General features: G+C 42.3%; 1 protein-coding gene across 11 annotated transcripts in view; it reads left to right on the forward strand.

Annotated features, from left to right (window-relative positions):
• PDE1C (phosphodiesterase 1C) overlaps nt 1–25,379 on the forward strand; it is a 548,714-nt gene that overhangs the window by 290,871 nt on the left and 232,464 nt on the right. The window lies entirely within an intron of this gene.

Genomic DNA, 25,379 nt, shown 5'->3' on the forward strand with positions numbered 1-25,379 from the left:
TAACACAATAGCTCTCCCAGATGATAAACAGCTTTCAGTATTGTAAAGAATTGGAATGAAGGTAAATGTATGTTTCTCACTGGGCTGGTGCCCCAATAGTAGAACCTGCGCTGTTTGTTTGTCTTCAGCTGAGCTGTATTTCTTGCATGTTTCATTTGCTGCTGGCTTGATCTGCTAGTTAATTATGTCGTTATGGATGTGCCTGTAGCGAGAGGTGTTTGGCTGCTGTGAGATGGTTTGTAGGGAGCAGAAAATAATTTCCTAGAAGCTGAACTATCACTACGTACATATTTTGTATTGCTTGCATTGACCTGAGTACACAATCTAATTTGTGTTTTCTATATATGTTACTATGACATCAGTGTGAGAGTGTGTGTTCAGATGGTGGGGTTTTTAATATGAGGATGTACTTAAGCTACCATTGTAAGCATCAGAAGAGAGGTAAATTAGAATATAAGCTCATAGAAGTAAGCCCAATATCCATGTATTTATCAACTTAACTGAGAACTGAAATATGCGAGAGATGTTTATGGCATATCTGGTTGTGTGTTTTTGGTAATCCTTATGCAGTTACTCCTCCTGCTCCCCACTAATGGGGGTTAAGTTTTATGTCATTGGGGATTTTTGTTCCGTTACTGATTTATCTCTGCGTGCGTGGTGTGTGTAGTTTGTGCCTTGTGCTGGTATCAGTGTCTGTTGGCTGATGAAATCCACGCTTTCCACAACAGGATATATATGCTTTTTGGCCTTGTGTTATGAGACAATTGATACTGGCCCCAGGGAGGTAAGAGGTCATTGCAGGAGCCTGTTCACAGCAATTACTTAACATCTAGTAATGATAACCTTTCTTAGCAAGTGATGGATGTCAGCCAGAATACTGTGGACTGCAGCAAGTTATTCTTTGTGCCTGGAAACCAGGCTCTGCCTGCCTGTAGGGCAAAATGGCTGACTTTGAGCTTCAGTCTTGGCTTTGCAAGGTATCACACATGGTATGTATGACCATCTGAGGTGGAAGTTTAATGTGCTCGAGTACTCCCAGGAAAGGATGCTGCAGGATGGAAATTCAATTAGCGCCCCAAAGTGCCACCTATCTTTTGAATGGGGGTTTCCAATAATATGGAAATGATTTGATTTCAGTCTTCAGCCTTGGTTTTCTTCCTCTATTCATTAATCATGTCTTTCTTTCTTTCTTTCTTTCTTTCTTTCTTTCTTTCTTTCTTTCTTTCTTTCTTTCTTTCTTTCTTTCTTTCTTTCTTTCTTTCACACAAAAGAATCTGTGATTTAAAATGTCACCAAACCCAGAAGGGCGACAGCTGTAATGGTCTTTTTTTCGCTTTTGCATCTAGTTTCACATGCTTGTCTATTGATGGTAGTATTGTTAATTATTAATTATTTATATAGCGATGTATATAGATCATTGGCAGCAGTTAAAATATTGGAAGGAAATATCCATGCTTTCAGCATCTTACAGTCTTAAGGAGTGATTTATATTGAGGCCAGCTTTATCCTATGAACAGAACAGATAGTCACTTCATGGAGCAAAATATTGGAGTAATAGAGGGTGGAGGCTTTCTGTTTTGCCCAGGGCACCCAGATCCTTACAGTCTGTCCTGGCGGATGTGAGACATTGTGGCAGTCTTAGTGTATGCCAATACATATTAGATTTTGTTCTCTTGTATCTTTATATATGATGGTTTCAAGTAATATTTGCAACTGATTGGAAATTTTTGATGTGTGTTTTCATCAGAAAATGCTGATTTGCCAAAATCTCTCTCTAGATTTTTGCAAAAAATTTCGAAAGGTCTCAGTTCCATCCTGATGCTGAATGAAACCAAATGCCAAAACTTTGACATTTTTCACCAAATGGAATTTTTTTTTTCCAGGCAGCCCTAATAATATTACAGTATGAAAAATCTGCAAGTGTTGTTAAATTGTTGTATGCACAGCTAGCCCTCAAGACTGAAACTGTTATGCATCGGTTCACCCTAATATACTGTATTTTGTACACAGACTACTCTGATTTGCAATTCGTACAAAGTTTTAGGCACTGCCAATAAATTGTTTATTCGCTGGCCAAGGATGCTTGAGAAGTTCAATCCAGAGAAAAGAAACACGTCCTTACAAATAAAGGATTGTAATCATCATGATTTTTATTGGTTTTGGATTTTGTGATATACCTTATGGTGTTATTAGAAAAACAATGCAAAAGATTCTCCTGCAAGTGAAATCTGCTCAATTACCTTAATGACATTTTCATGTCTTGTTCAATGCCATATTCGCCATACAATAAGCAACAGCTTGAATTGGTCTTTTGCATGATTATTTTTTCAAATATAGATAATCATCTACAATACTACCATGGGTATTTGTATGGCCTCATCACTATATTAGCTGAGCCATACTAAAATTGTAATTATGACAAATATAGACTCTTGCAATAATTGCAGTAACTCAAATGCTTTAAAAACTACTGTAGATTGATATAATTTTCTTCACGGGGCCGGCTCCAGGCACCAGCTGGTGCTTGGGGCGGCAATGTGCAAGGGGAGGCACTCCCTGTTGTTTTGCCCCCAAGCAGCGCGCCGAATTGCTGTCGCGGAGGGTGGGGGCAGTCCGTGCGCCGTTAGGGCAGCAGGCGCGTTTCCGCGGCGGCGGCAATTCAGTGGCAGCTTCTATGTTTAGCTGTCTGCGGCAGCTTCAGCTAAACATAGAAGCTGCCGCCAAATTGCTGCCGCCGCAGAAACGTGCCTACCGCCCTAAGGGCGCACAGACTGTCCTCGCCGTCCGCGGCAGCAATTCGGTGTGCTGCTTGGGGCGGCGAAAATTGTAGAGCCGGCCCTGTTTCTTCATAAACTTGGAAGTTCCACAGATATCTAAGCAATCCTAAATTAAATAGTCCCAAATTAGTACCTGAATTAGTGAGCTGTGATGCAAATTAGTCACTGCAGGACCAGAGACACAGGTTATTTTAATCAGCATGTAGGGCATCTGTCATCTTCTTATCTAGTTAACCTTGGGTTAGTGAATATAGATATATATTTTGATCATTACCTAAGGGATTTTACAGGGTAGATAAATAACTAGCACAGAAGCAGAAACTTTCTAGGACTGTCAGATCCCAAATTGTTTTCATTTTTCGTATGACAGGACTGTTCTAGTCCGTTATTGAGACTGAATTACACTCATATCACTCAATTGTATGAAGCCTGATCTTGTGAAGTGCTCATTACCTTCTTAGAGCTGCTTAGCACCCTCAATTACTATAGAGTTGATGGATATTTAGGGCACCCAGCACCCTTTAGGAAGCACTAAGCTGGTATCTGCCTGATTGGATTTATCATCTGTGTAGGTAAAATTCACCCCTATAGAGTGGACCCACCATGAGGGTTGTGCACCACTTAAGCTCTGAAAATGAGACTTAAGTAATGCATAGTCCTTGTATTGGCTGTGTGCATAGGGTACATATTTCTGTAGTTTGTCCACAAGAATAATGCAAACGTGGTCTGGCCCATAAGAATATTTGCATTGCTATTTTGATTGTTGTATATTGTCTAATTGTCTAATTTGGCTTTCTGCATCCAGTATTGAGATGCAGATGCCACTCTTCACAGTGAACTCATTCTAAATCAGGGGCTCTCAAACTCGGGGGAGGGACCCCTCAGGGGGTCACAAGGTTATTACATGGGGGGGGTCGCAAGCTCTCAGCCTCTGCTCCAAACCTCACTTTGCATCCAGCATTTTTAATGGTTTTAAATATATAAAAATGTGTTTTTCATTTATAAGGTAGAGTCGCACTCAGAGGCTAGCTATGTGAAACGGGTCACCAGTACAAAAGTTTGAGAACCACTGTTCTAAATAACTGAATAGTAGCAAAACTCATGACATTTTGTCCATCAGTTTGTTTTTAAAATAGCTTCTAGTACTGCACATAAGATACAGCATAAGACAGAAAATGTTACTAAGCTATATAAAAATGTGGCTGTGAGGTGAAAAAAAAGCTTTGTAATAGGACCATGCAAAAACATTAAAGAGATACTATCAACTTGATTACAAAAGTAGTGGTTTTTTTCAAACTTCAGGTTTCTGATAGTGCCCTTTAAACTGTATGCCCCATAAGTTAAAACACCCAAACAAAACCTTTAAAAAATTTTACAAGGATTTTTTTTCCATCCCTTTACTGATATTTAGAAGGGCTTCTTTGACAGGCATAAAAGCAACAGTACAAATTATGCATTTACTTTTTCCTCTCTTCTCTAGAAAGACAAATCTGTGCTTTTTTCAGTTTTGCTGCTGCAGTAACTGATAAACACACTCTTACAAATTCTGGAAATGAACATGTACGTGAACCACCCCCCCCCCGTGGAAGTATGTAAGAGTGGTGGTCTCATGCTAACACATGAGACAGGAAGTGAAACTGGCCATCAACATGTAGGGTAGAGATAGGTAATTTTATATTGTTGGGTGCCAAGTAATTTAATTTAAAAAATATTTAGTTCTCAGAAACAAGAAATGAGTGGGCCATTTCTTACTAATTGTTTCCCTTATTGCCAATTCAGGGGTGTGATTCTCACTATTTTTATCACAGGTTTTTTTCACATAACTTAGGGGATACCGTGATTAAGACTAAGAAAAATAATCACAATTAATTAATGGCTATATTATTATTAAGGAAAAGAAAATAAAACATTAAACAAAATGACACAAATGATAAACTGGTTACTTCAGTTACAATCTCTTCTGTATGGCTCTTCTGTCGGGAGCTTCCAGCAGAGATTACACCTCAGAGAGTGGGCCCTGCCTTTTGTGGGTCACTTTTTCTCTTTGTAAGCTGAGACCAAGGTCCTATTTCCCAAAATTGTCATGTATCCAATCTTCATATATCCTGATTCCTGAGATAACTAAGGAGGTTTATAAATGGGCACGATAATTTTGTTTTAGGACAGGTGAATCCTGTTGTTTATTATTAATAGCAGCCAGTTTATAGATGGGCAATGTAAGCAATCTTAACTAAATCCTATGTGATTGAAGAAAATATTTAAATCAGTTACTTAGAAGAAGCCATTTAAGGAGCTGTCTTTAGACAGGCAAGTTAACCAATATTAAGAATATTAAATCTAGCTGTTTCTCTGTTTAGTCCCTGTCCCCTCTTTAGCAATACATGCCCTAACCACCTGGTGATTAACAAGAGAGTTAATATTTTAAGTTACAATTGCATTTCAGTATTCCAGTAAAATCATTACAAGTTTTTAAATCTAATTCCTTAGGTAATTTCCTGTCACCAATCCATAATAACGTCTTGTGGAGGTTCCTCAGATAGTGACGCCAATTGAGATATTTCCTGAGGGTTGGCGGAGGGAAATTTCGGTCCCTGTCCCATCCCTCATCCCACCTTGGCAGGGACCCCATTCTGATCCCTACTCCTCTCCCCTTGGTCGCCCTTGGTGGGGGAATTTCCCCTCTCTGATACTCACAGTGCAAGAACTGCTGCTGCTGGGAGTTATAACACCATTTGGCCAGCTGGATGGAAGAGAAGCGGAGCCAAATTTGACCCTATGCTCCAAGTAGCAATGTGGCCTGGCTGCCCCTCCATCTACGTGCCATTTTTCCTTCCTATTTCCATGAAATTGGGAAAACCATACCTCTTTCAGGCTTGTTTAAATTTAATGGTTGCTGTTATTCATTCATTGCCTCCATGACTTTGGGAGATAATATCATCCACCTTGTCTCTCTAATATCCTGGAACTGATACGGCTCCAACTGTATTGCCTGAGCACTGCCAGTTGTTAATTAATTCTCCATTAATATAAATATTCTATACTTTAATGGCCTCTTACATTAGTAATTTGTCTAGCAAGGTCATTCGATTCCAAGTTGGTACATAAAGCATTTAGCCATTTAAATAGCAATGATATTAGGAGCTTTGCATTTTGTTAAAATATTTGCAAGGATGCATTTCACAAAGGTTTGCCATTTCCACATCTAAGAAATAAACAAAAGGTTTAAGACATTTCCAGCTATTCATGTTTTTCCTGGAGCTTTAAACACACAAGTAGAAAAGAAAAGGGAGTTAGTATAGGCCTACTTTACTCCTAGATTTATTGCTCTGCTAATGCAACCCTACATTCCTTTCCACAATCAGGTCTTTTCCTAAAACATGAATATTTTACATGGTTTCTCTTCTTGAGATAAGGATTACATTTGTACTAACTGGTATCTTATACAAAGGGAGATGTCCTGGTCTAGATAAAACACTCTTGGGGTTCTCTCCTTACCCAACTTTCTTGGCGTTACAATCTGTTTTGGTATTAAATATTTTGTACAAAGCACAAATTTCAATAACCAATACTTCTTTTAAATGTAGCACAAAATAAACTAGTACAAAGTTAAAGCAAAGTTTAAAAATGCAGTTTCTCTGAGTTGGTATAGCACTCTTAGGGGTAAGAAACTTGGTTTTATAGCTAAGGAGGGGTTGGTTAACTTCCTGGCAGTTGCTTGTGCTTGGGTAGGGTGACCAGATGTCCTGATTTTATAGGGACAGTCCTGATTTTTTGGGGCTTTGTCTTATATAGGCGCCTATTACCCTCCACCCCTGTCCTGATTTTTCACACTTGCTGTCTGGTCACCCTAGCTTGGGAGATAGAAGCAGAAGCCTCCTGCAATTTCTTTAACCAGCCTGAACATTCTACAACACAACTAGTTAAACATAAATGATATTGTTCTATTTTCAAGTACCCTGGCTATAACATACTTGTGGCAAATCTTAATATTCAGTAAAGGCATAAACAAGTTTGTAATTACCTAATATTAAAAAGATATAAGTTGTAATAATTTTATGAATGTCATTTTTGCATCACTATTGAGATCTGTCCACTATACAAAGTCAAATGTCAAAAAACAACAAAAACAAACAAACAACAAAAAACTGAATGTTTTTCTTTCTTTCTTTCTAATACTTTTTAGTTGTAATCTTCAGCGTTACTTGTAATAACACATTTTTAGATGGATATATGATATTCAAGTGGATGGTGTCCTAAGGAAGCATGCAAATATTTAGTTCTTATGTGCCTGTTGAGGTTTTGGTGTAGTATAATGTTCCTTGAATAAATCTTTTCCCTTAATACTTTTAGGATATGACATTGTTACCATGTGTGCTGTTGCCCTGGGAAGATGCATGGTGTTAATTCTGATCTCTGTTCAAGTTAAGCAGTGGAAAAAAATGGAAGTTCTGTACTTGAGGAAGTTGACTGTTTAAAGGAAGGAACAGGCAGTCATAAGTGGCAACAGTTGTCAGTAATGCGCTTTAAAAATATCAGCATGGCATTGAATAAGTCTTGGCATCCGGCATTTTGTTTCATTTGACTGTGTACTTAGTCCAATATAATTTAGTTCTGACATTATTTAATTTCTATAGCTTATCTACTGACCTTGCAAAGTTATCTTAATTACAAATTTAAAAAAAACCCTTAATTCCTTAAGCTTTGCAAGTAATTATAATGCTGCTCAGCTCAAATTAAGTAATTTAAAAAATATATGTTTAATAAGCTGACAAAATTCCAGCAGTATATATGATGCATCCATGGTACATTAGAGGATTACAGTTTAATAACTAATAGAAAAAGCATTTATCCTTTTGAGAACCTGATCTTGCAAGGTGCTGATCAACCTCAACTCCCACTGGCTTCAACAGGAGTTCAGAGAAGTCAGTACCTCACAGGATCAGGCCCTAAAACTAACAACATCTGGCTAGTGAGGCTGCAGATCAGGTTATTCATAGTGGCAGTTCATAGTCCTTTATAATGGCAATGGGTAATGAATGGGACAGGGAAAGAGTAAGCATGACTCTACAGCCTGGTGGTGAGGACACTCACCTAATATGGGATGTGGGAGACCAAATTCACATCCTTGTCCAATGACTAGTTAGTTAGTTAGTTAGAAAATGTGGAACAGCTTCAACATGAGAGATTCTCTCTCTTTTCAATGATTAGCCAGACAGTCGGCCATAGCAATCATTCGCCATGTGGTCTGTTCCTGCGCAACTGCAAAGGCTTGACGGCCTGAGAGTCCAACATTGGAACATACTTGATGAACCCATATAATAGGGGGTCTGCCTCTGGGCTACCTCCACCCCTCGGTTGGTGGAATTTTATCCTGGAAGTTACAAGCCACCTGGAGAACAGCGGTCGCTGGGATGTCTTGTGGCATCCTTGCGACATGTCTGAGAAGCGTAAGGCACCGCCTGCGGACAATGGCCCTAGTAGTCTGTAGACCCAAGCGACCATAAACATCTGCATTACAGATGAAGTCATTCCACTTTATGGCCAATATACAATGTTGATATTTTGTGTGGAAAACCTCCAGCTTTGTCCAGTCTGAGCAGCATAGTGTCCATGTTTCACAGCCGTACAACAATATGGGAAGGATACAGCTCGAATAAATCCTGAACTTGATTGTCATACTAAGATGATGTTGATTCCATATCTGTTGTAAATGGCCCATGGTAGATGCTGCTATGCCAATCTGATGGAGAACCTCCATGTGAGAATTGGAGGAGCTGGTAAGCAGAGGCGGCAGGTTTGTATAATTTTTGGTGGTGCCCAGAACGGGTCCAAATCTCTCCCCCCCCGCCACACCTGCCTTGTAAGCTGATATATATATTTTTTAATAATGTAAAATTGGACTGGAAACAGTAAGTGTTTAACAGTTTCCCTATATTGCACAATATCACTATCGTAAGAAAAATGTATCTAACTCAGAATATCAACTTTATTAATACTCTTTTGAATACGGAAGCAAGCAAGCACTCTTGGATCAATAACTCTCAAAAGCAAAAAGCTCTAATTCGCTAGTGTACTCCAACCATGTAAATCTTGATAGCCAAGATTGATGAAAACTCCTTTTCTTATCTTTTAGATTTGCCACATCTTTCTTTTGTGTAACTTCAGTTTGCAAGCTGGGTTTCGAACTCAGGCCATCACTTGCAGAATTACCCTTTTGTTCTTTTTCTCTGGGTAACTTTATTAAGAATTTATCCATTGATTATTATTACACAAAATTAATGAGGTGGGCCCGAGGGGTTTGGAGTGTGGGAGGGGGCTCAGGGTAGGGCAGAGGATTGGGGTGTGGGGGTGAGGACTGCAGGGTGGGGCTGAGGATGAGGAGTTTGGGGTGTGGGAGGGGCTTGGGCAGAGGGTTGGGGTGCGGGGGTGATGGCTGTGGGGTGGGGCCAGGGATGAGGAGTTCACGGTGCGGGAGGGGGCTCAGGGCTGGTGCAGGGGGATGAGGGCTCTGTCTGGGGGTGCGGGCTCTGGGGTGGGGCTGGGGATGAGGGGTAAGACATTCCTTTCCTCTCCCAGGCTGGAGAGCAGGCAGAACTGGATTATTGACATGGTTGTGCAGAGCATTACTACTGAGGATGTCCGCTGATTTAACTGGATTTGTTGTTTTAACTATTATACAAATATTTCAGCCTAGTAACCAAGATGAAAGGAATCTAAAAGGATAAATCTTCATTAATGTGCACAGGGAAGTAAATGCGAAACTCTATTACTGGGGACATGGGCAGCCTGAAAGCCATATATTGTAAACAAGTATTTCTTTACCTATTTATGACTCTCTCACAGTCTGCGTATTGCTTATCTTCGACAATGAAAATAAGATGCTTCCAAGCTGTCAGTGCTGTAATGTTTGGGTTGCGAACGCTTGATGGAAATTTGTCCTTGCTATAAAACCAGTGTTTTCAATGGAATTTAAAAGAATAATGGGGAATATTTTTCTGTGGGTCTTAAGGGTTTGTTTTTATAAAACTAATTTTTTAGATGAAGTGGAGTTGTCGCCTTACTAAGGACTTGTCTACACTGGGGTTTCACACTGAGATAAACTGTGCCAGCATGAGTCATGGTTAACTGGTCATGGATTGTCTACACTAGGGGCTTGCACAAATTCAGCTATGTTGGTGTAAAATAACCCTGTGCAGAGAAGTCCTACAGGTTAGACAGTCTAGCAGCCACAGCAATGCACCCCTAAGAACCACTTATAAAGAACAAAGGAAAGAAATGCCAACTCCTAAGCAAAGAATTGGGCTGGGGATGAGGGGTTCACGGTGCAGGAGGGGGCTCAGGACTGGGGCTGAATCAAATGCAGCCTTAAGATCAACATACGCTACATGCAGGGGCTTCCTGAACTCATGATGTATTTCCAGCAATAAGTGAAAGGCCAAAATGGCATCTGATGTGGACCTGTTCCTCATAAAGTATGAGTGTTGGGGATGACTCTTCTGATGTAGCAAAGGCTCCAGGCGTAGCAGCAAAACACGTGCAAATACCTTCCCTGAACGGAGAGCAAGGTGATTGGCATGTAGGTCTTACATTCACTGCGTGGCCCCTTGCCCTTAGAGAGTGAGATCACAATACCGTCCTTCTCGGCGGTTGGCTGGGTTCCAGTTCCCCACACCAGACGAAAGATGGCCAGAAGTGATTCTGTTACAGGATCAATAGCACATTTTAGCAGCCCTGAGGGGATGCCATCAGCACCGGTTGTGTGTCCGTTTTTCAGTTTAGAGATGGCACATTTCACTTCATCCAGTGTTGGTGCATCAGTACAAATGTCTGGATCTGGAATCGCAGTGACTGCCAGATCATCCAGCTCTCAACAAGTGGCAGCTGGAGGATGGTTCAGGGCACTTGTGATAATGTTCTACCCAGCGTGAGAGAACGTCATCGTCCGATTTACATGGATGGCTTTGGCTGTCGTTCAGGATGCCATTTGTAGTGACTACCTCTTGACGTGAGGTTGTGAATGGCGTGGAATGCTGGCTTCAAGTCACCTGTGGCTAAGCCAAATTTGATATCATCCGCCATTTGGTTATAATATGCCTCACGATCGCAGAATGTAAAGGTGTTAAATTTTTGCTTCAGCTGATTACGAGTGCGCTTATCACCATGCTGGCGGGCTGCAGCCTTCAATTTCATTATCTGGAAGGCCTCTGATGATAGCCATGGATGGTGTGCTGGATGCCTATAGCCAATCATTTGCTCAGCAGATTGGTTGAGGGTAGAAGAGAACAGGGACCAGGCAAACTCCATGTCACCTGGCAGATTAGTTAGAGCCGAGACTCTGTTGCTGATGTCAATACAAAACCTGTTGTCTAAACCTGGCACATGGAGTGCATCGATGTCAAACTTCTTCCTCATCTCAGAAGACTTAGCTGCCTGTTGGAACATCAATGCCATACAGGTGACCACTAGATGGTGATCTGTTCGCTGTGCATTCCGCACCACGATATGAGTGATATGAGAGATTCCCAGACCAGAATACCCCATACCCAAGGCTACTCTCCTCCAATGTGTAACATCCAAGTTCAAATCCCTTCTTCATATCAGGCAGAGGGGGGAACTGAACCCAGACTTCTCATATCCCCGATGAGTGCTCTAACTACTGAGCTAAAGGTTATATAAGGGAGCTGCTTCTCTCCCTCCCTGCCATGTTTTGTGAATCTAGTCCTCCTTTGCCTGCATCAAACGTCTGAAATCTAAATGAAAAATTGCAAGTTGGGTCAAAATAAAACATTTTGTTTCAACGTTACTGAAACATTTTGATTTTTTTGGTCAAAGCTCTGGCAACCTCAGCATGACTTTGCAAATCATTTTAGGTTGACCAAAAACTGCATTTACAGTGAATAAACTATTAGCTGAAAAAACTTCACCTAGCTCTAATGTAAAGTAATCTGAAAAATCAGGTTCTAGGTACCACAATTTTGGCATCCAAAATTAGGGGGCACTTTTGATTGTAAACACTCTGTGCCTCAGTTCCCTATGTGTAAACCTGGGATAATACCACTGCCTCATCTCACACAGGTGTTGTTAAGATAAGTTAATGTTTGTGAAGCACTCAAATGAGCACCATAGAAATGCCCAAGAAAAAACTAATAATTCTGTCTTCAGAGCAAAGTTGGAATATTGGGCGGTAAATAAGGCCTGGGGCCACACGTTGAGGCGTGAGGAGGAAATTAAATATTTAATAGCTCCAGATTTAGTGAATGCCATCCATCCTATGTACTGACTGAGGCAGGGTCCTGTTGAAAACATATGGGGATAATGTAATTAAAGACTGTCTTATAAGTTACAATGCATATGCACAAAGAGGCTGAATTAAGGTTGCACAGGCAACTTCAATTAAGGCATTTTTTACCCTTTGAGTGTTTGAGTTTGCAACCATAATAAGTGTCTTTTAATGTAGGTTTTTGTAGCCTAGCAAGATAGCAGAGGCATTGAATAGTTCAGAACTGAGGAATTGTCTGTCTAAGCTCTAGGTAAACAAAACTAAATTAAATTTGTCCTTCAGTTATCTGAGGGGAAATTCTGGTGCACATTGCCTTGCCTGAATTCTGGAGAATTCCACAGGGGGAAGGGTAGGGGAAATTTACTACTCAGGAAGAGCCATACTGTTAGGCCAAAGCAGCTTCCACTGCCCTAAAACACCTTAATCGATAGCGTGTCTGGAGGGTGGGGTGAGGTGGGGGGTGGAAATGACTGAGGAAAATGCATAGCTTCAGATGTTCCAGCCTCCATAGTTGCTGGTGCTGGGGGTGCTGCTGCACCCCCTGGCTTGAAGTAGTTTCCATCATATACAGGGTTTACAATTTGGTTCAATGGCTCTCAGCACCCCCGCTATACAAACTGGTCCAGCACCTCTGCCAGCTCCTTTATTCATACCTGTAGACCAAGGAGTGTCTGTGAAGTTGGTCTCTATATAGGCCGTGTGCACCTTTATGTACAGTGCCTGGAATCCTGCCCTACCTTCCCCTGCTAAGGTGGTGCAATCATTTCTTGATAAAATCACTGCTGATAAAGTCCAGCTGGTAGTAATCAGCGACTGCTGTCATAAAAAAAAATAAAAAAAAATTGAGAAATGAAAATCATCTCTGCAGAGCAATGGAACCTGTTCTCTGAATGTGGGGCAAATGGAGAAAGACAGTAGTCTTTTAGAATACTCTGAACTTCCCAAATGTGATTAAACAGTAACCAGCTTCCCTCACTCTTACATTTAGTACTATTTTCTCTTTAAAACCCCCCTTGTCATTTTAATTTCGACATATTTTTTCTGCTTGGTATTATACAGTTCTGAGTACTTGTGAATCAGTAAAATACAAGATCCTAAGACTTAACATGTATTACAAAATGTTGAATGATCATAAGTATTGTCCAATGTCACTTAAAAATATTTTTCTGTGATTGTGGGGAACTTTATTCTAACAGTGAGATATATTACACACAAATGAACTTCAATAACTTCCTCAAACGTATAAAATTAGCATAAGTCAGCTCTGACTCTGGTGATGGGCATCAGTATAAAGCCTTACGATAGATAAACCTCTACCCCACTATAATGTGACTCGCTGTAACACAGGTTCGCATATAGCGCGGTAGCAACGGGGCTCCGGTGGCGCTTTAAAGAGTCCGGGGCCCCGGCTGCTGCTGGGAGCCCCGGGTCCTTTAAATCACTGCCGGAGCCCTGCCGCCGCTACCCCGGGGCTGCAGCCGCGGGGCTCCGCTGGCAATTTAAAGTGCCTGGGCTCCCCACAGCGGCTGGAGCCCGGAGCTCTTTAAATCACTGCCAGAGCCCTGCCGCTGCTACCCCAGGTTTGCGACAGCGGGGTTTGACAGCGATTTAAAGGGCCCAGGGCTCCGGCTGCTGCGGGGAGCCCCGGGCCCTTTAAATCACTGCTAGATCCCTGCTACTGCTACCCCAGAGCTGCAGCAGCGGGGCTCCACCGGTGATTTAAAGGGCCTGGGGCTCCCCGCAGCCAGAGCCCCAGGCTCTTTAAATCACCGCTGTAGCCCTGCCACCGCTACCCCAATATAACGGGGTTTCACCTATAACACAGTAGGGATTTTTGGCTCCCCACGACCGCGTTATATCAGGGTAAAGGTGTAGTTGTAAAATAGAACAAAGCAGTATTGGGCTTTTTCAATGTTTACATTTAGGTGAAGTTCACCTTTGTGCAGAGGGCCACAGAGGTGCTGGAACAATTTTTATAGTGGAGGTGCTGAAAGCAGAAAGCATGTGTTTGGTTGTTGTTACTACTTCAAGGTGGGGTGCTACTGCATCCCCAACATCCATAGTTCCGGCACCTCTGGAGGGCCAGGGAAAACCTATGTACCATTTCAGTGGAACTTACAAGGTGAAATATGCTTTGTATTGGTCTTCCACCTGGGACAGAATTTCACCCTTTGTGTTTAGAATCATGGCAACACCAACTAGACCAGGGACCAGCAACCTTTGGCCCGCGCCACTTCCCGCAGCCCCCATTGGCCTGAAACGGCCAGTGGGAGCTGCAGTTGGCCGAACCTGCGGACGCTGCAGGTAAACAAGCCATCTCGGCCCACCAGTGGATTTCCCTGATGGAACGCATGCCAAAGGTTGCCGATCCCTAAACTAGACTCTTACATTTCAAAGCTTCTGTACTACAGTTTCAAAAGTTTGGGTCAAATTCTGGCCAGCACCCGGAAACATGTGTAATAACCTCCTCCCCAAATGGATGCATTTGATGCTGCAGAATCATAGAAGCTGAAAAAGAGAAAGTTCATAAGTTCTATGTCCCAGACTCACAGAACCTGATTCTCCTCTGGCTGGGATGAAATTAAAATCAGGCTTAAGCTTTTGTGATTTGTATAATAATACACATGGATAAAAATATTCTATTCAGTATTTAATCATTAAACTGTTCTTGTGATAGGAGAACTTCAGAAATTAATTAGAGGGTCAGTAAAACAAACTTCTAGAAGTATGGATGATTCTCTAAAACTCCTGAGTCTGCCAAGCTGGGCTGGAGAAATCTGTGGGGGAAAAAGGCGGGGAGGGAGGGAAGCACTCATATGAGACTCCCAATACTGTAAGCTTCTGTCTTCATTGCTGAATTGTTGTCTAGAGGTCATCGGAAAGAGGCAATTGGAGAGTTGATTTTCACCACTTATAGATGATGGTGACTGACACTCTATAAATAGCTGAGTTAGATTAGATGAAGAATAGCCTTTGTTTGTGGTATTTTGGCACTTCTGCTTCTGCCAGCTGGAGCCAGGAAATTGGAAGTGTGAAAATGGAAAGCAATGGGGAGAAAAGTAAACTGAACCTTATTATACCTTGAAATAGATTCAGATAGCTTCTTTCTGAGCTTTGGGATCGAGTTCCGGTTGACATGTATTTTATCTGACTGGTTTGCCCTATTCTTGGATTGTGCAGTTTTCCTCCTTTACACATGTTGAACATATCCCTGCATTAGGTAGAATTTATATTAAGCATTCCACTGTCATTTTAGTGTTTTGAGACTTGGATTATTAGGAGTGTATGTGAGAGAAAGAGTATCTCTCATAGTATTTAATGTATACATAATTTCTATGAGAAGGGTAATGGAAACATGATAAAGAGATCAGTTAAAAATGTTCTAAACTTTCCATTATGACCTCGTGATTCTTCAGAGATAATTTTCCTATTATACAAGTCTCAAAAATAGTTTTGATAGATGCAAAGCCAGCAAAATCTATTTGATAAAAATGAGGTAAAATTTGTTGTCGCAATTTCCAGGAAAAAAAATGCCAAGAACTGAGCAGATGCAGACACTAACCTACCCCTTGTCACTCCTTAGAGATGTCTTCCCTGTCACATACAAAGTACATTAATAGGTGGAGTCAGCTTCCACACTGGGTACCCATGTAAGTGTTCTGTGGTGAAATAGATGGTTCAGTCTCCGGTGCTGGATGATAACTGCCTGGGACCACAATTCAACAGCCTTATTTCTTATGGCACCTGGTACAAATATTAGCAAAGGTAGAAGCTTGGTAAAGATCATTTTGCTTCTAAGGTTTAGTTTTCTTTATAGTGTATTTTCTTTATATACTGGCACTGTTTGTAATATGTCTGCACTGGTCTCTGAAACAGTTGTTCAGAAAACCAATAAAAACATAACATTGTAGTGATATTATTTCTTTCTCAATTTATACCTCCAAAATCCCCCCTCACCCAAGCATTGTTTCCTACTCCTTTCACATCAGCAGGTCCCTCCCCCCTCCCCTTTGCTTCCTGTCTTGCAGGGTGAATCTCAACTGGTCTTTCTTTATTTTACTCCACAAGGAAGACGAACTCTAGTCTTTACTCCCTGAGCCGTCCTCTTCTCCCCCCGTCCCCCACCCAGTCTGCTGAAAGAAAAAAGGCAGCAAAAAATAAATGGGAAACTATAGGATCTAGGATCTCAATAAGCAAACTCACTTCTTTTATGTAATGTCACCATGCATTGTTTTTTGCGCATTGTGCTGTCTATGGGGCATAAAATGAAGAAGAAAGACAACAAAAATAACTTGAGATGGATTTTACAGAATGATAAATTAGATCTGATTCTTAAGCCAATAATCACATGAGCTCTGGACCATCTTCTGGTTCTAATGGCACTGGGTAGTTAGTCCATTGACCTAATCATTTAGCATTTGTAATGTATGAACTGTAGCAAGTTCTAGGCAAGTTTCGCAGCACTGGGTAATTACAAAAAATTGGTCATTTAAGTTATCCTAAAACGCAGCAATTCTGTGACTAATTCAAAACCCCAGTGTCTTTGCTTTGTCTCAAATTTTATTTGAACTGGTAATGGGTTGTTTTAATCCCTCTCTAGTTCAGCGGTCAAGTTGAAGGACAGAATGCTTTTGGGGGAGGGGGAGAGAGAGAAAGGGAAAACAAGTTAGTATTTGACATTATTCATGGAGCTAATTGGTCAATGAACTTTCACTTCTGGAAGCTTCTCTTTAAATGGAGGAAATAAATATAACCCTTCTTAAGTTCCTAGCTTTCAAAATGTGTCTCACTTTCAACTTGTGCCCCTCTAGCATGTGCTAGAGAGGGCTCTCAAGTGACCCTGGAAAGAAAGTGTGGGGTGATTTCCCTGTCTCTGGTTGAACTGACTTCCTCTTGGGGCAGATTATCCCTCAGGGGTAATAAAAATATTTTTGACAAGCACATTTTACACTTTTGAGACAAGGTAGATTAGAGCAAATGGCAGGTTTTTGTTAAACAATGTCCTGGAGATGTGAAGAAACTCTCCCCTTTCCCCCACTTCACAGAAGGTGTTCCTCCCGTCTCATTTCAGTTTATGTAGACTGAACTCGGTGTTTGTAGTAGCAAAATTCATGGTGTAATGGCTATGAAAAAAGTAGAAACCTTTCCTGTAAAGAACATTTTATTTGCCCTGTAGGGCTGCTCTTTTCCTCAGTTATAATTAGGATATGGCACTTTACTTTAGATGGGAAGACAAATGAACAGATTCACAACTCCTTCATGCCTTCTATTTGTGAGCATCACACTCTTTGGGGCACAGAACTTTCACATGTTAAGGAGGAAATGCTTGTGGAGTCCCTTGTTAAAATATTGGCAACACTCAATTTGCTGCTATGGAGAGCATGCCTAGAAGGGCTGTACTAGTAACTTTTTTGACAGATTGGCATCATAGTGCTAATTTAAAAAATGGAAAATAAACCTTAAGAAACCAAGGGGATTGGCCTTTGTTTGTGCATGCATTGGTTAAAAAAGCTGCCCATGAATATATTTCATGTGTGTTATCCACTTTGTTTCTAGACCATAAATTCATTAAAATTACTCAGTTAATTGCAGCATGAAGAAGATTAAGGTGTAATTTACTATATTTTATGGCGGGTGCCTCCCCTCTTCCTAATCCCATTCATCTACTAGTGAATCAGACGAGATAGGATCCTCATTATGGAATATCATATCATACATACTTGGCCAGTTTCTGAATTGATGTTTTATTCCTGGGTCTCTTCTAGTCCAACTGATTTACCTGTCTGTTGTGTAGAAGAATGTTTGCTTCTCTGTTTCTGTACAGTTTAAAGGTCAGATTTTCAGGTAGGTGTGTGCAGTTGCTCGCGTGTACCTACCTGCATGTGCCTAAGTTTGCAATTACTCTGTATAAATATTTGAAGTGTGTGTGTATTATAGTTCAGTTACTTGCTCACCCACAAGGCTAGTAAAATGTCTAACTGCCCGGGTATGTGCACAAATACCTGCTTGAGTATTTGCACATGCAAGTTAGGCAAGTGTGTAAATGTATGTCCACATTATTTGCATCTAATTTAGAAAATCTGGTTGTTAACTTGCTAAAATTTGGCATGATATATTATAAAGATCTCTTCTGTGTTTTGAATCAAGACTTTGGAAAAAGCAAAGTAGATATTACTCCTAATGACTTCGCCTTGGTTTGTCACGACAGCATGTGTGAACAGGACTTTGGGGTTTTTTGGCAGCTCTACTATATATCAATGTCCAGCCTGAATGAATTTTTTCAATATACACCTCTACTCGATATGATGTTCGTCCATCGTTTTCGAAGAAGACCTTGACATCTAGCAGGTTGTGAGCTGTCCACAGTGCGTCCGCAGGTGGCTGATAAGGCCAATACGGGCACGAAATGTTCTGCCACATGTCGGGCAGACATGTGTGGGCACCACTGTTACTACATTTACAGCTCTGGCTTTACGGAGTGCTCGCTTCTCTTGAGCAATAGTTATCCTTCTGGCTTCAGATGTCTGGCAGCCTTGATGGATCAGCGTACGCCATGTCGATCGGTCTTGTGCCAGAGTTTCCCAGGAGGTGATGTCAATATCCAGGGACTTAAGAGAGGCTTTCAGCGTGTCTTTATATCGCTTCTTTCGTCCCCCGTGCGATCGCTTTCCTTGAGACAGCTCACCATAAAAGAGCTGTTTGGGGATGCGGTGGTCTGGCATCCTTACAACATGGCCTGCCCAGCGTGTCTGGGCTTTCATGAGCAGAGTATAAATTGATGGCAGGCCTGCTCTGGAGAGGACTTCTGTATCTGGCACCTTATCCTGCCACCGGATCCTCAGAAGTCTGCGGAGGCAAGTCATGTGGAAGTGGTTCAGTTGCCTAGCGTGCCTCCTGTATACACTCCAAGTCTCACTGGCATACATCAGGGTAGTTAGCACTACTGCTCGGTAGACTTTAAGCTTTGTAGCAAGGCTTATTCCACGGCGGTCCCACACGTTGGTCAACAGTCTGCCAAATGCAGAACTTGCCTTAGCGATTCTGCAGTTGACCTCGATGTCAATTGTCACTGCGCGAGAAAGGGTGCTGCCAAGGTATGTAAATTGGTCCACTGCTTGCAGCTTTTGTCCCTTCACTATGATGGTGGGCTCTTGGTGTTGGGCTTTCGGAGCTGGCTGGTGCATCACTTCGGTTTTCTTTATGTTGATGAGGAGGCCGAAGTTATCGCATGCTGCTGCGAATTTATCCATGCTAGCTTGCATTTCCTGCTCTGATCCAGCATTCAGGGCACAGTCGTCAGCAAAAAGAAGATCTCTTAGCACAGTCTCCTTTACTTTGGTGACAGCCTGGAGTCTTCGCAGGTTGAACAGTTTCCCATCAGTCCTGTATCTCAGGCTGATTCCCAAGGAACTGTTCTGAAAGGCGTCTGACAGCATAGCTGAAAACATTATGCTGAACAGGGTCGGTGCCAACACACACCCTTGCTTGACGCCGTTTGTGACGGGAAAGGCCTCTGAAGCTTCTCCGTCGTCCAGAACACGAGCTGTCATGCCGTCATGGAACTGACGTACCATCAGGATGAATCTGTCAGGGCACCCAAACTTCGACATGATGCGCCACAGACCTTCACGACTGACAGTGTCAAAAGCCTTGGTAAGATCCACGAAGATGGTATACAGTTCACGATTCTGCTCTTGACACTTCTCTTGGAGCTGACGAACTGCGAAGATCATGTCCACAGTGCCACGCTCTTTGCGGAAGCCGCACTGTGTCTCGGGTAGTAAACCCTGTTCCAGGTGGTCAATCAGGCGATTCAGCAACACTCGTGCAAGGATCTTACCTGCGCTAGAAAGCAGTGATATTCCTCTATGATTATCACAGACTTTTCGATTTCCTTTCCTCTTGTAGAGGTGTACGATGGACGCGTCTTTCAATTCCTGAGGAATGGACCCTTGATTCCAGAAGGACTGGAACAGCTGAGTGAGTTTGTCAACAAGCATTGCACCACCATCCTTATAGATTTCCGCTGGAATCGCATCAGATCCTGAGGCCTTGCCACTAGACAGCTGACTGATGGCCTGTAGGATTTCAGTCTCTGATGGTGGAACGTCCAGGCTGTAATTAATATCCGCCTGGGGCATTCTATCAATCGCCTCATTATTGATGGAAGATGGGCGGTTCAGTACGGATTGGAAATGCTCAGCCCAACGCTGTAAGATCAGAGTCTTCTCAGTAATGAGAGTTACGCCATCTAAGTCCAGTAGAGGGGAACTCCCTGAAGGCTGAGGTCCGTACAAGGATCTAAGGGCTTCGTAGAACCGTTTGGCATCGTTTCTATCAGCAAACTTCTGGATTTCATCTGCTTTGGCACTCAACCAGGAGTCCTGCATCTTACGAAGCTTGCTCTGTACGGTCCTGCGAATGTTGTTGAAGGCATTTTTCTTAGCTGTTGACGACGGGTCGTTCTGATGAGCACGGTGAAGGCGGTGCTTTTCAGCAAGTAAAGCCTTGATCTCTTCATCGTTTTCATCAAACCAGTCCTGCTGTTTCCTGTGTGAGGGTCCAAGAACCTTTAGTGCAGAAAAGTGCACAATATTTCGGAAGCGTTCCCAGTTCCTCTCAACGTTTTCCTCTAATTGCAGCTCTGAGAGTTGGTTGTCGAGATCTTCTACTAGTGAAGCTGCTGTGTTGGTGTTCCTCAGTTTACTGACGTTGATCTTTTTCATCACAGCTTTATTTCCCTGCGGACGTCTCTTTGGCTTGATGTGAAGGCTTAATTTAGAGATGATAAGTCTATGATCAGTCCAACAGTCAGCACTCGGCATGGCCTTAGTCACCCTTACATCCTGTCTGTCTTTCCTCCGCACGATGACATAATCAATGAGATGCCAGTGCTTGGAACGTGGGTGCATCCAGGACGTCTTTTTGCGAGTGGGCAGGCGGAAGATGGTATTGGTGATGATCAGATCATGAGCCGCACATGTCTTCAATAGTAGTAGGCCATTGCTGTTGCATTTGCCGATTCCATTTTTTCCAATGACGCCATCCCAGGCAGAGTGATCGGATCCTACTCTCGCGTTAAAATCGCCAAGTAGAATCAGCCTGTCGGTGCGCTTCACGGATGAAAGTAGGGCATCGAGATCTTCATAAAACTTGTCCTTTACTTCATCCGGATGTGTCATTGTGGGTGCGTAAGCGCTGATTAGTATAACTCGCTTTCCTCTCGGTAGTGGAAGATGCAGTGTCATGAGTCGATCGTTCACGCCCTTGGGAAGACTGGCAAGTTTGCGGACAAGATGATTCTTGACCGCAAAGCCAACTCCAGATTCACGACGTTCGTCACTGCTACGTCCACACCAGAAGAATGTGTAACCACCTCCTGTTTCTGTGAGCTGACCTTCGTTGGCTAGACGAGTTTCACACAGGGCCGCAATATCGATGTTAAATCTTGCGAGCTCTCTGGCGACCAGAGCTGTTCTTCTTTCTGGTCGATCTGCTGAGGGGTTGTCTAGAAGCGTGCGTACATTCCATGTACCAATAATGAGTGGTGTCACCTTGCGTTTTGTTGCTTGAAATTTTGTTATTCGACCGCATAAGATGGGATCCCCTTCAGCCGCGGTAAGCTGGCCAGGGTTCTATGAAGCAAACAATGTTTAGGGCACCTTTTCTAGCCCCTTCCTCTTACTACGGAGGTGAGCAGTGCAGTCCTAAAGAGGGCTGCTCAGTCACTCAGGTAGACGCCGAATCCAGCTGTTGCTTCGGTCAGCAAGAAGACGACCATTAGACCTGAGCCGCCTGTGTGCAGGTCCACGGCTACAGCTCCCAGTGTATCCACACCTGCTGCTTCGTCGCTCGCCCATCGCCACAGGACTTTAAAGTTTACGGGAATTGGAGGGATGTCAAGACTTGCGCGTGAATTGGATTAAAGTGAGGGAGAGGTGCGCATAGTCAGCCTCACTCTCTCTTCCCAGATTCCATCTTGCTCCAATGGCAGGACAAAAGTCAAGACGGTTGGAGATGGGCTGGGCGCAGTGGTTGACCAGGGCGTCTTTCACGTCTTGCCGTGCTCTTAGCGTACCACGTCGCTTGCAGAAACCGCCTTCATGACCGTTGGTCTTATTCCAAAAGGTCTCATCCGCTCAATCCGCCGGAGTCTGTCTTCACATGCTCGGGATAGACAAGGCTCCATCTCACCGAAGGTCTATGCCCGACGGCTACCCTCAACCTAGTTTAGCCAGCCTGTCGAAGCTGTTGCCCGGGGTGTGGCCACTGCGCATGCTACAGCTACTAGGAGCCACAGGTGAGAGCTGAGTGACAGGTGGGGACCAAAGGTGGACGAGCTGCCCTGAAGGGACACGACATGCCCCTACACCAGAGGTGCTACCCCTCCCTGAACACCCCATACTCGATATAACGCGACCTGATATAACACAAATTCGGATATAATGCAGTAAAGCAGTGTTCTGGGGGTAGAAGGGGGTGGGGGGCAGGGCTGCGCACTCTGGTGAATCAAAGCAAGTTCGATATAACGCGGTTTCACCTATAACGGGGTAAGATTTTTTGGCTCCCAAGGACAGCGTTTCATCAAGGTAGAGGTGTAGCTACTATCTGCTTACCTTAATGCTGATTCATAGTGTATAATCCCAAACTCTCTCTCATCTGGATACAACACTAACTTCACAGAGAGGAAAGAATAATTGGTTGAACATAATTAAAGTGGTATAGATCAATCAAGATCTCTTTCTGAAGTGATTAGCTCTAACGTGCACAAGTATTTTATCTCTAGGCTCCTGTGCAATGCAGTCAGATTTACTGGTGCATGTAATTAAGGTTCATTGCTTTGGAAAACTCCTTGACTAATATTTACATAAACGTCCTTTCAACATGCTTCTAATTACTTTCTTGATTAGTATGTGATAAGTAAAAAAAAGAATTCCACTCTTTTAAGTTAGCTTCATCTTGTTCATTATCGAGAGCAGTGCACTGTGCAGTACACGTAATTCTCTGTGGGAGATGCATATTCTCTAAGACAAAGAATTCTTCTAAGCTTGTTGTCCATTAGCTCATCTCACTGCTTTTCAAAGTCTAGAATTGTATTAGCAAAGATTGGATAAAAGCAGTTTTTTGGTCAGAACTGTAAGATTGCCAGTGGGAAATCTTCACTGTAGGTGGCACCTGACCTTGCTGACTTTTTCTCAGAAAGATGTACATCAGCGTCTGTTGTGAAAGTATTCCATGCTTAGAATCTTCTTGTACTAATTTCTTTGCTGGTTAAAGGACGGTTTTAATTCCAGACTTTCTCCAATTCTTTCTCCAACATGAGCTACACACCGTTCACATATATTATCCCTGTCCGTTTCTCACTTCTCAGTATTTGAACAAATTCCGACAACACTGCTTAATCTGATTGTTGATTGGGGATCTGCCTACTTTTGTGACTAATGAGGCGGTGGCTGAAATATTTGTTATCATGTAGCAGATCTCAGAATCCTACCCCAGATCAGTAGTTAGCCAGAATAATTAGTATCTGATGTTGTTTGGTGGCCTGTGCGAAACGAGTTGGTGGCATCATTTCAGTTTGTAGTAGTTATGAACCTGTATCTTGAAGCCAGTACTTTGATACCTGTGCTTGGCTCTCTACTGAAGAGTCAAGGTACAGGGAAGATTAAGGCACACTAGTGGTATAGGGCATTGTTGCACTGCTGCTAACAGTACTACATTGGCTCTGTAAATAAATAGATGACTTTGATCTTCAAAGAAGTCAGTCCTTCAACTCTTACCTGCACTAAATTTGCGTAGGAAAGAAATCTAAGGCTATTTTAAAAATATATCATACATTCTCTGAAAAGCAATCAGCTCGCTGTTACTTTTCCTTCATAGTGACTAAGCAGCTGATACGTTTGTACTTCTTACAAATTGGAATTATGTGATTTCCCCACCTCAAGGCAATATGCTGACTATTTTCAGTTTGTGATTACACACGTTTCTGCTGGGACTCTGTCAACTACTAAACAATGGAGACAACAACATGATCTATTTCACTTTATAGATTTAATTGTAATGATTCATGGAATAGGAGCTCCAGTGGAATGCTGAGTTGTCACGGTTTCGCTCTTGGATACATAGGGCTTGATCAGGAACAGAGCAGAAAGACGTGCAATGGAATTAGGGTTTAACTATAGCTGTCTAGGTTGTTTGTCAGTAAATATATTTAACAAACATTGTGGATAAAAGGAGATCTGAGCAACTGCAAGCTGTATGGGATAGCTCTTATTAATCCTTATAGCATTATTCCCCTTTTAGTTCATAGGTATTTCCCTGAGCCTGAGTATTTCTCCAGGACCCAGTCTTTGTCTACGCAACAATATTTCCCTGATACATGTCAAGAGTGTTCCATTGAAACAAGATTGAGGGTGAGCTCTAGATGAAAAGGCTACAGCATGGTATGTGACAAATCAGAAAAATGAATAACATTGTTGGAACACTTCACTTCAAGCTTAAATTTTGCTCTAAACCCCACACAAACTGAATCTTTAACAAAACTGCAAATGAAGCTGCCAGGAGCAACCAAACCTATTGGTGTTAGTCTATGCTACATCTTGAATATCTAGTATAAGAGCAAAGGAAATATTCTTTATTTGCCTTAAGTTACTTTCACACTCAGATTTAGATATTATTGTCACAGGATACTGGATGATTAATACTGAAAGAAAATGTGGTGCATGTGTCTGTGAAAGTGAGGAAGGGAAAGAAGGATGGGTTGGATAGCACCAGCTAAAGGGAAGGGGCTTATAGCGTGTTCTGTTTGGTTTTTTTTTTCCAGTAGTTTAAATCCAGCCCCGGTTGTAGTGAAGGATGCTTAGTGATTTGTATGAAATCAGTTTGGTGACTTAAGTGCTTTTCACAGTGGACAGATGTTCATATCACAAATGTTAGCACAGTTGGCCCTATATTATCATCTTAGGCCCTGTCTGGACTAGGAAAAAAAAGGTTTAAAATGTTACCTAGCTTATTTTAACTAACATATATTAAAATTCTAGTGTAGATAGTGTGAGGGGGAACCTAGGATTCACCTTGACCAGCTGTCATGTTAAAAACAGCTTGCTCTGTCAGGTTTAAAAACATGTTAATTAAAATATGTTATCTAATGTGCTTTTTAAAAAAAACAAACAAACCAACCCACAACGTTTGTCTATTTAGAGATGCTGTTAAAGGGCAGTCTCAGATACTTCCAAGACAGGGTCGTGGGAGGTAGTGTCCCCAAGTCAAGGTGACTTTTGTGAGCCGGTGTGAGGAAACTTGTTCCACAAGCACTAAATTCT

Source organism: Mauremys mutica, chromosome 2 (genome assembly GCF_020497125.1).
Source record: "Mauremys mutica isolate MM-2020 ecotype Southern chromosome 2, ASM2049712v1, whole genome shotgun sequence".
Lineage (NCBI taxonomy): Eukaryota > Metazoa > Chordata > Testudines > Geoemydidae > Mauremys > Mauremys mutica.